At 47.0% G+C, this 15,979-nt stretch overlaps 1 protein-coding gene across 1 annotated transcript in view; it reads right to left on the bottom strand.

Moving 5' to 3' along the window:
• LOC138510293 (annexin A1-like) overlaps positions 1-15,979 on the bottom strand; it is a 271,226-nt gene that overhangs the window by 87,756 nt on the left and 167,491 nt on the right. The window lies entirely within an intron of this gene.

Genomic DNA, 15,979 nt, shown 5'->3' with positions numbered 1-15,979 from the left:
GTGCAGGACCGACATGCCCCAGAATCCACGGACACGACGGCAACTGTGCCCATAAGGACAATGAGAGGGGTTACTATTGTAGGGAACAACCATTACACAGGGAACAGACTGTCACTGTACCCACAATAGGACAGCCTACAGACAAACTTGTTGTGTCCCATCCTGTCGGTCACACCTAATCCTGCAGAGGAACCTCGCATAAGGTTGACAATTGGTGACAAAACATTTTGTTTCTTGTTCACACTGGGGCGACTAGGTCATGCATCTGGTAAGGGACATTTGCGTTGTCGTGGCGATGCCATGAACACTCGAGGATTCTCTGAGGCTCAGGAAGTGGTTCCCCCTTTACTGATAACATCTCCTTATCTATAGGAGATCACGACTTATCTTTACCCTTACTATAGTCCAAACAAGCACCTGTAAACATACTGGGGTGCGACATAATGAGCAGACTGAACATGACCATCTCATTTAAAGACAAGGGAATAGTATGCTCTGCACCAGGAATACACATGCTGACATTAAGACAGATAATTCTAGCATATTGTGCGAGTACGGAACAGAGGGGGGAGCCAGTAGACCCCAAAATGTTCCAGTATTGGACAGACATGGCCCTTGCATGGATACCAGGAATAGCAGGAAAGGTATGGAGGAGACCAGGTGAGTACCTATTAAGACCAGAGACACCACTAAATGAAGAAGAAGGGAGCTATTGTATCCATAGACATTGAAGGTGTAGTGGCAAGAGAGAACTGGGTTGCAGTGAACGCCATTATTGCCCAGGGGAATGCATGAGAGCAATACTTGCAGTAGCAGAGGGATGAAGGCTTACACAGGTAACAGATGAGGAGTGCTTTTCAAATGACAGAGAGGCAGATATGATGTTGGAAATGGGTGTGCGGTTTTGGTTGTGTATCACATACAAAGAGGTTGCACAGAGGATGGCAATGGCACTGGAAGCGCCACCACCGTTCTTTAAGGAGGATCTTGTCAAAGTACCCGACACACTATGGACCACAAGTCCCTATGATGTGGAGTGCATAAAGAGCATAGGAGGAGTGAAGATAAAACTGAAACCTGGAGCAATACTGCCACGAGTGAAACAATACCCCCTGACCAAAGAAGCAGATGAAGACATTTATGAAACTATCAACACACTCATTGAGAGAGGCATTTTGGTACCATGAGAATCTCCATGCTACACCGCAGAGTACCCCGTCCACAAGGCGAACGGGGGGGGGGGGTCATGGCATTTTATGCAAGATGTGCACCCTCTTAATCACATTGTAGAGGCAGTGTACCCCGTGGCAGCAAACCCTGCAATGATCTTATGTGGCATCCCAGCAGAAGCCTCCCGTTTCACTGTTATCAATCTCCAAAAAGCCTTTTTCTCAATACACCCAGATTCACAAGATTACCACAAGGGTAATGCGAATCACCATCCATCTTTAACAGAGTAATACAAATGGATTTAGGGAACATTCAGACAGAGAACACCGTTTTGCAGTATGTAGACAAAATACTCATCTGCAGCCGAACAGAGGAAGAATGCAGAAAAGACTCAGTGCACATGCTCACAGTGTTAGCAGAAAAGGGGTACAAGACAGACAAGGCTAAATTCCACTACTGCCAAAAGGAAGTGTTATACATTGGACAGTTAATTTCCAAGAACGGTAGACACATTTCCCCAAAGAGAGCTCAGACAATCTGTGATACCCCACAACCTAAAACAGTGAGAGAACTGCAAAGGTTCCTCGACCTATGCAATTATTGCAGAGCATGGGTCTTCGACTACAGTTCCTATACATGTCCATTTCTAACTGCCCTTAAGGAGGCACCAAGAGGGGGAAAGGACCTGGGGTGGACAAGAGAAATGACAGAAGCATTCAACAAACTGAAAGAGGTGAAATTCACAGCACCAGCTTTAGGGACCCCAGATTACAACAAATAATTCTTCCTATTTTCACACGCAGATGGTGAGGTCATGAAGGCAGTTCTAGCACAAAAGACAAGCATGGGCTACAAACCAATTGCTTATTAAAGTGGACAACTTGACCCAGTGTTGAGAGGCCACTATCCGTGCAAACAATCATTGGCTGCTGCATCATTCACAGTAGACAGGGCTTCAAAAATAAAAATGGGGTGCACCAGCACCCTCTACGTGGAGCACGCCCTCTTCATGATACTACACAAGCCAAAAAGCATGATGACGACACAGAGCAACACGTTATGAAATTATACTATCAAATCAAGAGTTGAAGATTGTAAACCCAGCACTGTTCTTGGCAGTCTACCAACCAGGTGAGTGGGCCCATGATTGCACCAAGAATATAGAGCTATTCACTGAGACATGCAAGGTAGAGGAAGATTCACTTGAGGGGGTAGAGGTTCTTTACATTGATGGGTCCTCCACAATTGATCAAGGTTATGGGGTCAGGTGGACAGGGCCTGCAGTAGTGAGGGTGAGGAAAGATGGCACAAGCGAGGAAGTAACAAGTGCTCGATTAATGCCTCATTACTCAGCACAAGCAGCAGAATTAGTGGCATTAATTCAGCAAAACAGCGTAGGGAAGAGTGTGACAATCTATTCAGACAGTGCTTATGCCACCTCCACAATACATTCAGGTTTAGCTAGATGGCTCAGGAGAGGATTAAGTAGAGCTGATGGAACTCCAGAACAGCATGCTCTGCTGTTAGGAGAGCTCATCGAAGTAATAAAGTACCCACAGGAACTAGCATTAGTAAAATGCCAAACACACACTAATGTGGAAGACACTATATCAAAAGGAAATGACACAGCAGAGCATGGGGAAAAGTGTGCGTCATACTTTGGAGAGATGTCATAACTGAAGGGGTGGACAAAAGAAAGAGGTGGGTGAGGCAGGTTTTGAAAGAAGGATACAATTATCTCCCAGAAGACCAGATAATTGAACTGCAGGGAGCTGCACCCATGGATGAAAAGGAACTCTGGGTAAAGAGAGGATATTTAATGTCCCCACAACTGCCCTATGGTGACAAAACAACAAAGGGAAGGTGGTCATGCCACTTGCATTAATTGAAACCGCGCTAGCACAATTGCATCACCCTACACACATGGAGAAGGAAGTCATTGCTGCACACATTGGAGAATTGTAGTTTTGTCCCAATTTAAATGAACATGTGGCAAATTTTATAAGCAATTGTTTGACGGGCCAGCAGTTCACTGCTGTGTACACCCTAAAGGTTGTGAGAGGAACTATACCCAGACCCGAAGGCAGATTCCAGCACCTTCATGTTGACTACGTGGATATGATCCACATATGTCAAGGTTACAGCTACAAGATAGTAGTTGTCTGTCCCTTCTCGAGATGGGTGGAGGCTGGACCCTGTTCACATGCCAAAGCTCTCTGAGCTGCAACATTTCTGGTCCGGGAAGTATTCCCATGATGGGCTGTTTGTGAGGTCCTGCGGTCTGACAGTGGACCTCACTTGGCCAATGAACTGTTCCAGTATATCACCGCCCTACTGGGAATAAAACAAATTTGCATGTGCATACCACACGCAAGCAAATGGGAAGTGTGAACGCCTCAACAGACTTTACTGAAGGAACACATTTAAAAAATTCAGCAAAGTACCAAGAAAAACTGATAACATTGCTTACCCTTGGCCCTATTTGAACTGCGCAACAAACCAGGGTCTGACCGCCATTTAACGCTCCACAAGGTGGTGACAGGACGGCGAATGCACCTCCCATTAGCTCCTCCCACCAGGACACTGAAGAAATGGGAGAATGTGGCTGATGTACTTGGACATGAGATGTTTGATTATATAACTTCACTGGTTTCTATCGCTTCTTTTATCTCTCGCCAGATACAGCAGACACAGGGCAGGTCGGAAGACGAAGCACAAGAGAATACTCACAACCAGGAATTGGAAAATCACAAAGAACAACCTGTACAAATAGGCGACAGCGTCCGTTTTAAGAACTTTACACAGTGCTGGAATGCGCCCCACTTTACTGGGCTACATGTGGTCGAGGCAGAAACAGACAGAGCTATGAAGTTGCAAGGAACGTCGGCCTGGAACCATCTGCAGGATGCCAAGCCCTACAAAGCATTGGCCTTGCCCCAACACACATCTGCAGAGGTCGACAGGGCCAATGCTACAAACACAACAGTTGATAATCCACAACCAACAACAAATGCCCCACACACCCCTGAACTAGAGACTACTGGCAACCCAATGTTCATGCGTTCCCAAATTATAGTTACCACAGCCATTTTGGTGCAAATTGACCAGTGAAAGATGCTGCCTGTCCCAAATACTTTCATTCTGACCACTAACGTTATTCCCATTCTCTAAACACACTCTCTGAAGAAGAAACAATGTAGGAGTAAATATACACTGACAGCAGTAACACAATTTCATATTGCCTCTTTCTCGCACATGCAGGCCGTGCACTGACTACAGCAGTAACACTGTCTGTCTCTCTCTCTTTTCTCTCGCACATGCAGGGGGCTGCGACTGTCATATAATTGTTAGAAATGGTTGTCTGATGCTACCATCTGCTGATCATCCCGAAGCATTTTGAACCAATTTGTTTATGCTTTAAGAAGACCATGCCACTTTAGAGCACGTTCCCCGGAAATGTACTTCCTAGTATTCATAGCATATTTGGCCCAAGTATACCCACAACTTGAACATAGTGCATACCCTGTCCGTCCCACGTTATGAAACCCTTATGTAAAGAAAATATGTGAAGAGGTATTTGCATGGCCATTAAGTGATTATTTAGTACGCAGAGCTTAAATAACAATCTCAAATACTAATACAATAACGCCTCTCTTGTGATTTTGAGCTGGGCAACCTTAGCATCTCATCGGCTCCTCAATAGCGGCATAAGAAATAATGGTAAAAATAAAAAAGAAAATGGTTGTTACTGTTGTGTTGTTCTCATAATCTATTGGGCTCTTAGGTACTGCCTTCTGGCAGCTATATCTTGCCTTGCATGCCACCGTTGTATCCCATACTAACATTTCCCTGACCCAAGCAACAAAGACAACCATGTCAGGTGGAACAGAAGACACTGCTGATAAGATAAGGTAAGAGCAGTGTTGGCGCAGACATGAAGGGAGTTGACATATCTGACACACACAGCACATATAACAAATAACATGTGGTATAAACACATGTCCAAAATTGGTAGGGATACCACCGGAGAGCGTGGTTATCTCTTTTCATCGATCCACTATGCCAGAACCTTTGTAGCAACAGACATTCCTGCAGCAACAGCACAATGCCTGATGTACCTAGCAATGTTCCAAACTCGAGGAAGATTCCAAGTGAAAACAGCCACCTTAAGATGGATGTCCAAGGCAACCTTTCCGTACCAGGACATTTATATTAAAACATGACCTATGATGAACAACTATTGGCAACTCATTGAAGGCTTGCAGTACATAACAGACCGGCTTGATAAAGTAAAAATGAAGAAAATCACACTACAATGCATGCCATGCAAATGGAGAGCGAGGGGAATAGGAGTTGAACCGGGGTGCTGGGAAAGACCACAAATACTGATCTATGGGAAGGTATACACAGATGACGGCTGGGAAGATGGAGTAGTGGGAAGCAAGGCGCTGACTTTAGCAAAAGCAGCAATAAACAAGGTACAAGAAGAAAATGACAAAAGCCTCAAGGAATGGGACAGAAGCACAAAATTAGTGACGTGGGTTGACAACGAAACTGGACCCAATGCCGAAAATACCCCTTACAACACCAGCATTGTGTTATCAACACAATGGCGAAGAGGAAGTAGGGGAAAACCTGGGATGCAAGAGAATAGAAAGAATACCAGAAATGGGAGCGGGGACAGTAGTATTGATAGAGCACTATTGGGCCTGCAGAGCAAAAGCATATGACAAGCTGGCACCAAACTGGGGAGTAGTATGCTCACTAGCACATGTCAACATGCCATCCCTTGTGGTACCTAACAAAGACATCAAACTCGATGAGTTCCTGAAAATTCAAACGAAAAGGAAGAAGAGGTCACTAGACACTATAAAAACTGACCAACAGATTAACGCCAACCAGCACAAAACACTCACCAGAGCGAAGAGGGAAGGAAATTATTTATGGGGAAGATTGGAAGAAGCACTGGACGAAGTGCCACCATCACACAGACTGTTCAGCAGAACACAAATGTTCTTTGCAGCACTGTTCCCCAGAGTACAAACATATGGTAATGCTAAATGGTTGCAGATCATTCGCTGGGAGTTGATGGTCACCATAAACTGAACAGTGAACGGATTCAACGCAATAAAAGAGCTCAGAGCAGTAAGGCTTGTGGCACTACAGAATAGGTATGTTCTGGACCTCATCACAGCTATGGAAGGAGGTGTTTACGCAAAATAGGGAGTTCCTGTTGCACATTCATACCTGCCAACGAAGGGGACAACGGAACGCTGTTGGACGCAGTAGCCCAACTAGCCCAAATGCATGGAAAAATGGAAGCTGAGGTGAAAGGAACTGGGAAGGACCGGAGCTGGTTCGCCTCTCACTGGTCATGGATGCCTTCCTGGCTGTCTGATGGACTGAAGGTGATAGCAGGAGGACTGGTACTGGGGGCAGCATCTCTGTGCAGGATCAAGATCTGGATTGGAAAATGCAAGAAGAATCCGGAAGAGGCAGTGGGTATGCACGTTTTGATGGAACTGGAAAAGGGAGAAGCACTGGACAGCATTGTGAAGGAAAGAGTGAGACTGAGACAGAAGAAAGCAGAATCAGATTTATTCATGCTTGGGATGAATGTAGAAAAACCACACAACCCAAAGAAGTATGCAAATGGGTCTGGTGTAAACTTGAAGGTGGATGTGTCTATATATATTGGTCTGAATCATTTGAAGATCACGTCAACTATTATGGACACCTGGCAGCAATAACAAAGGTATGGCATTAAATAGACAATAGAAGAGATTGTGGTGGTGTGGTCGACAAGTCAACCAGAGGGGGGACTGAAGAGGGAAGGCCAGAATATGCCTCCCATCCCGGAGGACCCTCCAACCGAAATAAGCACCACAAACAACATGGCCATCGATCATACAAGCTCATGACAATTCCCACTGGACAACTACTGCGAGAAATACCCTTCCACCAAACCCTACAACCCAGAAGCAGTGTGAACACTACCCAGAGTGGACGAAGAGACTCAAGACAAAGCTGGAGACTATATGGACAGAATTGACTGAAGCCATGAAAAGCCATGCTTCTCATTGTTAGAGACACCATGACGTCATAGCTATATCGACACAACGCACATGTGCCATCCACACATTTGGGACACTCACACACCCAACCACACAAAGAATATCTTCGTTCAGTCCTATGTGTTAGAGGACAGTGACATATATATACGTCTGCGCATTTATTATTTTGCCATTAGCTTGCCACAGCAACGCAGGAACGCAAAAGAAGCAAGAAGAAAACATAAATGCTTGCAAATGCTTACATGCAACTAATCCTATGGGATAGCAGGAGCACTCTCCACTCGAGGGACCCGACAGCCATAATGTACTAATTTATGGACACTATGGAAGACGTATACATTAGAAGCTAGACCATGGCTTAGGCAATCGTAGTAGGCCATAACTGCCTTAGGAAACCCTGAAGCTATACAAGACGCTGTGCAAGCAGAATCCTTGCAGCAGGAACAAAGCCACTGCCAAGGTCACAATGTTGCAAGCTACATTCCTCACCCTGAACTGAAGTAATACTGGCTGCAAAAGTAAAATACAGAATAAGTCAGAGCTCCTGTGCTCACAAACGTGGCCTTCAAGCACGTGATCCGGCCAAACTAATGGGGTTCCAAGATTAGGTGCCTGGGAAGAGCGGCTCATCTCACAGACCAGACAATGGTCGCAACAAATTTGTTACAAGCAAAGTTACTTCTGCATTGGGAACGAAGCGCGTCCATGGTAATAATGGTCTACACACGATAGTGATGTTGACACGTAGTCGCACCTTACAGACACATAATTGCACACGTACCATGAACAGGTGTCTCGCGGGCTGTGAACAGAGTTTGTCCCAGGCTTGGGGGCCCGCATTCCAACCAATTAAAATCCATGGCCTTAGAGATGGGTAGCAGGGATCACCGACCAATCATGGGGTCCACACACTGTCACAATTATAAAGTAACAATTTTCGGGGTTGTCTAAGCCTGACACCTAACATGGTCTGCTCCAATAAATTCACACCTATATGGGAAGTAACACTCAGTAGCTATTTCAAGTGGTGGTAGGTTTATGGAGAAGGGCCAGGATGTGACACAAACTGCGACACTACCTGACCCTAAAACTGGCCTGCGAGCCAGAGCTCATCGAATCGTGCCCGGAATTGCTGCTGTGCACATGTTCAGATGGGGAGCAGGTGCAAGTGGATCTAGGTCACCTGGTCACCTTCCTGGTTGCCGCTCTTTTTCCCTCCTTAAGGAGCCCTCCAGCCTCTTTACTTTGCAGATGGGGAGCAAGTGCAAGTGGATCTTGGTCACCAGGCCTAAGCCCCTCCCTCCTGGTGCCTTTCTGGTTGCCGCTCTTTTTCCCTACTTGAGGGTCCCTCCAGCCTCTTTTCCTTTTCAGATGGGGAGAAGGTGCAAGTGGATCTAGGTCGCCTGGTCTAAGCCCTGCCCACCTGGTGCCTTCCAGGTTGCTGCTTTTTTTCCCTACCTAAGGAGCCCTCCAGCCTCTTTTCCCCCGCCCATCTTCTTAGCCCTGCCTCTTCCTTTCTGCTCTTAACTCTTAGATCAAGGGCGTCTCTCGCCCGGGTGTCCGAAGTGAAGGGCAGACAAAGAAAAGGGCAATTCCTATTTGGACCTGTTCAGACCAGGAGGACCCAGGGCCCAAACCCCTGCTCAGACAGAAGGTAAGTATGCACCAACATGTGTTTACTCCCTCTGCCCCTACAGACCATACCCACCATCATCAGGCAATGGCAACATCAACTTCTCTGGTGCTGGAGTGAGGACAGGTATTCTGTGGCACAGTAAGTTGTGCAGCCCACCTCCAAGACCCATGATGTAAGGCCCCTGTCTGCTACTATAACGCTGCCCGCCTCTGGTATGTTGCACCCCTTGTTGTATGCATGTGATACCTGTATGCTTTCCTCTTGTATTTCACTACCACCCTGTTGTATGAATGTAATGCCTTTGTGCTGAATCCTTCATCTTGCTGTCCCCTTCCCCTATGGTAGCCCTCTCCTGCTATCCCCCCTGCATCAATCAATCCCTCCCTGCCTATTGTGGGAGTTTGTATTGTCACATTATGGCGACATCATCACCGCCTTGTTGCTGATGCTTTGATTTGACTTTTTGAACTCATGTGACTCTTGTTGGTTCATCATCTCGAATCTTGTTGTTCTCATACTGGACTTCCTTAAGCATCACGTAATCATGGTGGCCTTGAATCATGCTGTGCCCATTTACGACTTGAACCCTGGCTTGCACTTGCTGTTCTCTTGCAACATTTTGTGTTCAGTACTTACCTCTGGAACATGATGTGCTCTCTCCGCTTGCTTTTTCCACTCTATAACACTGTATATTCCGCCGGCTGTGCCTCTTCCTCTTTCACCACACTCCCCACTTCTCAATCCTCTCCTCCTCTCCCTATCTTTTTCCCTCTCTCCCTCCCCCTCCCCTTACTTTATTCTATGCACTTACTCTATCAGATATGTCATCTGACCTAGTACGATAGTAGCTTGTTTTTTCCTCCCCCTCCCTCTCCAACACTACCTGAGATGTCATCAGGCCTAGTACGATATTTGCTTGTCTGTTCTCATCTCCTTCCTGCCCTCCCTCCCCTCCCTATCTTTATCTAAGCTCTTGCACTATCTGAAATGTTGCCAGGCCTAGTACGATAGTTAATTTCACATTCTTGATGTGTCAAGGCCTTGTTAGAATGTCATTGTATTTTCCCTTGCTCCCTCCCTTGCCTTGAAGCTTTTTGAAAGACATGTGTGTATAGGCGCTATACAAATAAACTATCATTTATTTATTCCCTGTGGTTTATTGGCTGTAATAAACCCCAGTTATACCTTGCTACTTGTGTGGACCTCACATTAATTTGGGCTGGGAAGGAGTTAGGCCTTCCATGAGTTCTGCACATGCCCGCTCCTAGCAGACATCTCGGCCTGCCTGGGGGTTCACCCTAACATTGTAAAGGTCGAAGAGTAGAGGAAGGACGATTTAGTAAGAGGCTTTTGCAGTAGTCCAGCCTAGAGAGGACCAGGGCTCTGGGTGAACTTCTGGGTGAAAGTGAGAAAAAGACGATTACTTCTGAAGAGGTGCAGCTGATAGTTTGACTTCTTTGAGACATCGGAGATGTGAGCAGAGAAGTAGTGGGTGGGGTTGAAGATGACACCAAGGTTCTTAGCCTCACAGAAAGAGGGACCTGAGTGAGCGGCCAGAGAGAGAGAGAGGTAAGGAGGGAGCAGGTGTCCTGATGAGGTGGATCTCAGTCTTACTGGCATTAAGGCAGAGATCAGTGGCAGCACAACATTCCTGAATTGTGGCCAGACAGTCTGGTATGAGAGTAGGAGCAGGGGTGGCTGAGGGGAGCCTGAAAGAGAGCTGGGTGGGATCTACGAACATTTCGAAGACGAATATGTCAAATTCTAAATGTTTGTATTCAAAATAATAACCCCACAGATAAATTGCCTTTGTATACCGCGCTCCCTTACTTACCTTTTGGCGGCACCATTTGCTGTGTGCCGCTGAGTCCCTGCAGCGCCAGTTCCCTTCACTTCCGTGGATGGGAACCGGCGCTGCAAGGTCCTTTTCTGTTCTTTTTTCCCCAAAACTTTGATTTGGATGCGGGGGACACCCCTACCACCCCCGATTCCATTATAGCAAACAAAGGTGCAGGGGACACCCTTGCAGCCCCCACTTCCCTTGTTTGCTATAATGAAAACCGAATGGTTGAAATGTTCGGCATTTTCAGCTGTAGGTAATTTTGGTACGGTACAGCCGAAATCCGATAATTTCAACCATTCCTTTTTTTGTAACAGTTTTTTTGTGCAATACTGTTGAAAAGCCAGGGAGTAAGGTTAGACCACTGGGGAACACCACAAGAAGAGAGAGAGAGAGATAGAAGAGAAGAAAGACCCCAGTTGGAACTGGGAGGGTCGTCGGTGAGAAAGAAGGTCAACCAGGCCAGGGCCTGATCAGTGATACCCAGGTTGTCACACAGGCGATTGAGCAGGATGGCATGGTTGGCTGTGTCAAAAGGAGGGGATAGATCGATGAGAATGAATACAGAAGGAAGATTAGAGTCAAGATTAGAGAGCAGGTCTTCATGGGTGTTCAGAAGAACAGTTTCTGTGCTTCTGACAGCTCTGAAGCCAAATTGGTCATCGTGGAGACAACTAACAGATTCACTATGCAGATTAAGCTGGGAGATGGTCAGCTTTTCCAGGAGTTTGCCCAGGAAAGGAGTGATGGAGATCAGGCGATAGTTAGCCAGAAAAGAAGGATCGTCAGAGGGCTTCTTAAGAAGGGGGTGCACAGGGAGTGCTTAAGGGGAGGGGAAGTTCCAGTGGCAAATGAGTGATTGCAGAAATCATCTAATCCTGGAGCAAGGGTGTCGAGGTGGTCCTAAATGGTTCTGGATGAGCAGTGGAGAACCTACTTTGACAAGACTTTCATATATCGGACTTGTCTAGAAACATCGTCAGGGGTGAACACAGGAAAGGAGGAGGAGAAACAACCACAGATGGGCCAGGAGTGGTAAAGGAGAAGGAAGAGGTGCAAGAGAGTTTTAGTGGTGAAATGAGAAGCCAAGGCCGTGCAGAGGGCCTGTTAGGGAACAGGAGAAGTAGAGACTGCAAAAGATTGGCCAGCTCCTTGCAGATTTTGAAAAGTTTGGCCGAGTTGTTAAATGCTGCATAGACGTGGGTTTGGATGTAGGCTCTCTTGTTAGAGAGAGGACAGAGTCTGCACTGCCTTTGGAGCAGGTGACAGGCCAGCTTGTCAGAGGGTGCACCTGAAGCCCTCCACTTCCTCTCAGTTGCCCTACACCTGCGTTTAAGGGTGGCAAGGTCGGAATCGTACTGAGAGTTGCACTTGGATGTGGGCTTCAGGCAGATCCTCATGACAGGCAAGGACGTCAATAGTGTTAAAGATATAGAGATGAAGGTTAGAGAGGGCTGTGTCAGGGTGTGAGTCAGCCAAAGTTGCAGGAGGAGGAGAGAAAATAGTGGAAAAAGCCTCAACTCACACGCTTCATAGGTCAGATGACTGAGATGGTAGGTGGCAGTGCTGAAGTCGGCTTGACTTGAGCGGTAGAGAGAGAGAGGTGGGAGGAAAGGAGAAAGTTGGCACTCCAAGAGAGAGGAGTGGTGAGAGGGTTACAAAGGGTAGGTCTGAGAGAGAGAGAGAGAGAGGGAGAGAGGGAGAGAGAGAGAGAGAGAGAGAGAGAGAGAGAGAGAGAGAGAGAGAGAGAGAGTTGCAGAGGTTGCGAAAGAGCCCTAGAGAAGGGATAGAAGCATCCGGGTGGATGTTCAGTTCTCCGAGGAGGAGAAGTTGAGAGGTAGAGGCAAGGAGGAAGAAGGAGAGGTCAGCTCATTCAGAGAGGAAGAGGGTGACCTGGCCAGGGAGCCTGTATATAGTGGCCACAGTGAGAGAGAGACCAGGAGAGATAGAGAGCCTGCAGATCAGGCATTCAAAGGAGTAGTCCTGAGTTGGAATGACATACGCAGGGATCCACTCAGGGAAAATCAAGGCTACACCTCTGCCGGGACAGTTGTGCCTGGGTTCGGAGACGATCTTGTAGCCATCGGGAAGGAGAGTGTCAAAACTTGTGACAGAGCTGGCCGTGAACAAAGTCTCGGTGAGACAGAGTACATCCAAATCAAGCCATTCCAGGAGACAGCTAATGTCAGAGGAATGTTTGACAGCTGAGCAAGAATTGAGAGTAGCAATATGGAGCAGGTTGCCACATTTGAAGGACTTCCATGGAGGGCTACAGGCCAGAGGTACGCACTGCGAAAGTGTTGGAGGTGCCCGGGGATGGGCACAGGAGGAAAGAAGAGAAGGCAGGGTCTTCAGAGAGGCACTGGTGTAACGGGGGCCCCCAGATCCCCCAGTGGTGTGGGGGGCCCTGCCGCCACATGTCCTGGGGGGGACCCCCTTGGACTAAAAAAGAAAATAAATACATATTTCTTTTTTTTTACAGCATAATAGAAATAATTTCTTTATAGATGCAGCGTGACTACAAAAAGATGCTATTTCTTTTTTGAAGTCTGAGGGCTCCCCCCACCCCATGACATGGAAGCCTCTAGGCTTCAGTCCTCGATGTCATGGGGTGGGGGAGCTCTATAACTTAAAAAAGAAATAGTTTATTTTGGAAGTCACTCTGCATTCATAAAGAAATTATTTCCATTACGGTTCGGCCCTTAATGGAAATAATTTCTTAATGAAGTAGGAGTGATTAAAAAATAAACCATTTCTTACTGGGGCTCCACCCTCAATCCAATGACACATGCATGTGTGAGTGTATGGTGAAAGGGTGCACACTTAAATGTATAGGTGGCTGCCTGTGTGAGTGTATGGTGAAAGTGTGCACAATTAAATGTATGGGTGGCTGACTGGGTGTGCTTGTATGGTGAAAGGGTGCACAATTAAATGTATGGGTGGGTGCCTGCCTGCGTGTGCCTGTATGGTGAAAGGGTACACATTTAAATGTATGGGTGGCTGGGTGTGCATGTGTTTGTATGGTGAATGGTGTGTGTGCTTGTGTTCAGGGGCACAGGGAGAGTTAGCCCTTAAAATGTTGGGAGAGGTGCTAACTTCACAGGTGGTGGGGGAGGGGCAAACTTATTTGTGTGGAGCATCTAACTTTATGAATTCTAATGAGACTATTCTAGTGCATCTTTAATGTTACAAGCAGTTACCTCTCTCCTTTAAATCTGAAGCACCCACTTATGGACTGCTGTGAGAATAAGTGGTCTCCTGTCCCCTCTCTACCCTTCCAATCACTTCCCTGGCATGCAAGTACTAAACCAACATCAAGACTTCAATTGCCTAAAGAATGATGCATCTGAATGCAGGTACTAACAGTGAAATGCTTTACTTTAGTAATTGCTGGACCATTGTTAACAGCGAAACCCAGGTGCTGTTTGACATTTGTGTCCTGTTCTGTCCGGCAACAGCTCTGTAGGTCAGCCAGGTCGAGTCAACATAGCCCTATATTTCATGGGAGGGGGAGCTGAAGCCCAGTCGTCTCAATGGTGTGGTGCCACTACTTGTGCTTAATCCCTTGGTTATTTATTGGTAATCTTCATTACTCATAGACCTATTCGTCCTCATCCCAGTTGTGTATGAGGCACTTTGACTCATACACAAGTACTGAGATGAGGTAGAGGGACATGGTGGTAATGCCTGGCTTAGTTACCTGTAATCTTCATTACCCCTAGTCCCACTCTTCCTCCTCCCAGTACTTACCTATGAGGCAAGGAGCCTCTTACATAATCACTGGGATAAGGAAAAGGGATGTGGAGATAATTCTGGACTGAGAAGCTGATATTGGGGATTGGGGCAAGAGGTGGGGGCGGTCTAGTCATTTCTTAGTTTGGCTTGACATTTTATTAACTGGGCATCTCTGATGCTAAGTGTACATACCTGGATAGACTGGCATTTGTGTGCTGCTAGTCTAGCCATTTCTTACTGCATTATTGTATATTTTTCTGGGCATCTGTGATAAAATAACCATGATAAGTGTTATTGCTTCGACTGGCATTTTGGTCCAACCAGTCTAGCTGTGTCTAAATGTGGCCTGGCATGCTTTACTGTAATATGTGTCTAGACTGGTCTACATCCAGTTGGACATGTTTTAATTGTGGCATTTTTAATAACAAAGCATTATATTAATGTATTAAAGTTCCTGTGTGCTGTTGGTGACTTGCACGTATGGGATGTTTGGATTGATGTTACCCTCCAAAACAATTGCAAAAGCTCTGGCCTTTTAGCCAATTTTTCTCGTAAAGTGTGCTGTATAGTGCATATAGTTCTCCTAGTGCAGTGTGCAGCGTACCCTTGCAGCAGCACGTTCATGCATATTGCACAAGTGTGGTAATCTAGGCCGGCCCAGAGTGTGGCGCAGCCCGTGATTTGCTGCCGAGTTGGGGGGGGCTCTCAGCATGGCTCGCGGGGGGGCGCCCAAATTTTGGGTTATGCCACCGCAGAGAGGAAGAAGAGAGTGCCAGAGAGGTGGTGGAGGAGGGAGGCAACAGGGTGGCCAGAGAATTAGCAGAGGGTGCCGGAGAGGTGGCAGAGGAAGGAGGCGCCAAAGAGTGGTAAGTAGGGATAGTAGGAGAGGAAAGGAAGTTGATAAGGCATGGGAAGCGTCTATCAAAAAGAAGGAGATCGGCCTGAGGGCCCTGGACCAAGACAGTGCCATTTAAGTAGACATTAATGATGGTCTTAGAGGAGTGCAAGGGGGCCACAAAGACCTCCCACCAGGTGTTGCCATTAATTGGAGAAGCGGAAAAAGGAGAGAGAATAGAGACCATATGGGGTGTCCATAGGCCGGGAGAGGGGAACGAAAAAGAGGATGTCGGTAATGGCCATCTGGAGGAAGCATTGGTGTAGGTATCAGTGATAGGGAGGCCTGGGTTGGAGACCAGGATATCCCTTTTGAGCTTTTTCCTGCCACACTTAGTGAGAGGGATAGGATAGTCGATAAAAAAGCAGTTACAGAAGATGGGTGAGACCGAGAGCACCATAGAGAGTGCGGGGGGCAAAGGGAGGGATGGGGAGCCCAAGCGGGGGGAGGAGGGGTAGAGCTGGGGGGCAGACAGGAGGGAAGGCACAAGGGGTTTCTTTCCATAAGTTCACCATCCACCAATATGCGGCAGAGTCCAGGTGCAGAGTTCCAGTCTGCCCCAGTCTCTTGGTGTTACTCGTGGTAAGAGGAGCTGCACGACATTCAAGTCCTGTTTCTACTTCTACCAT

The sequence above is a fragment of the Ambystoma mexicanum genome, chromosome 6p (assembly GCF_040938575.1).
Source record: "Ambystoma mexicanum isolate Mex_15411 chromosome 6p, UKY_AmexF1_1, whole genome shotgun sequence".
NCBI classification, from domain to species: domain Eukaryota; kingdom Metazoa; phylum Chordata; class Amphibia; order Caudata; family Ambystomatidae; genus Ambystoma; species Ambystoma mexicanum.
This window is presented reverse-complemented; position numbering and strand designations above follow the sequence as displayed.